Source organism: Rhea americana, unplaced genomic scaffold (assembly GCF_003343005.1).
Source record: "Rhea americana isolate MKP2758 unplaced genomic scaffold, rheAme1 scaffold_204, whole genome shotgun sequence".
Lineage (NCBI taxonomy): Eukaryota > Metazoa > Chordata > Aves > Rheiformes > Rheidae > Rhea > Rhea americana.
In genome coordinates, this window is record NW_028186195.1 from 350,461 (window position 1) to 351,792 (window position 1,332).

Sequence of the window (1,332 nt, forward strand, 5' to 3'; positions counted from 1 at the left end):
TGCCGCGCCGTGCCCCCGCCTCACCGCCCGCCGCGGCAGGGAGCGGAGCCTGCGGCTGCTGGCGCGGCGCATCGTGCGGGTGCGGCGGGAGCTGAAGCGGTGGCTGCAGGTGCTGGGGACGCCGGGCTCCTGGGAGCACATCACCGCCCAGGCCGGGACGCGCAGCTTCTCCGGGCTGCTCCGTGAGTGCCTCGGCCTGCGGGCGCTTCTCCCCCTCCGCCTCCCGGGCTTTGCAGCCTTGCTTTCCCGGGCAGGGGCGGTGCGGGGGCCTCAGCGCCCCTCGCCCCCGCCAGCCGCCCAGGTGGCCTTCCTGGCCGAGCACGAGCACGTCTACCTGGGCGCCGGCGGCCAGCTCAGCCTCTGCAGCCTCAACGCCCGCAACCTGGAGCGCGTGGCCCGGAGCATCCGGGCGGCCGTGCTGGCGCCGGGGCTGGACGCCCCCGCCGCCGGCCCCCCGGCGCCCCTCCAATAAACGCATCCGGCCGGGGCTAGCACAGGGTGCCCGTCTCCGCGCCGGGGGGCCAGGGCGGGCGCGGTGCCCGTCTCCGCGCCGGGGCTGCCCGGCGCTCGCCGGGGCGCAGCTGCAGGACGAGGCTGCGGCGGGGTGCGACCGCGGCGCTCGCCGCTTCCAGCCGCCTCCGTAGCGGCGACCGCGTTCCGGCAGGGATTGCTCTGGCGTTTGCCCGATGGCATCTGAACAGAACGCGGTTACGCTGCAGCCTCCGTATCAGCACAGGGAAGTGCAGCTAGAGGCTCTTTGGAGCGAGCAGCCACCCAAACAATTTAATGAAACCCCTTAATGGAGAAGAATCGCCCGATGGCGTTAGAGGCACGGTGTTAGCTGGCAGCAGCGCGCTCCTGCCCTAACGCAGCACAAGCTGCTCTGCGGAGGGCGGGAAGGCTGGTGCYGCACGGGGGCTGCCCCAGCCGCTCCGGTAGCATTTGCTGCCGAGAGCCACAAACATTTCATTTCCCCCGAAACAGGAGGTTCTCATCTATTTTGCATCTATTTGCTGGGCCGAGACCCCGGGTGCTACCGCTCCCTGCGCTGAGCAGCCGCGAACCGGGGCGGGAGGGTGCAGCGAGGCCGGGCACAGGACTGAGCAGCGCTCCGCCGGGAGCCGGTGTCGGTGTCGGAGGGAGGCGGGTGGTTTTCCCCCAGCAGCCGCCGGCAGGGAGCAATCAGGAGCTCCAGCGCGGTGGTTTCTGCCTCCACTGAGCCAGCTTGGAAACCGCCTCCGTGCCACGGCCGTGCATCCCGGCTCAGCGCCCCGGTGCCTGGGCGCAGCCTTCCCCGCGCCCCGGCCGAGCGTCCCAGCCAGGACACCCCGG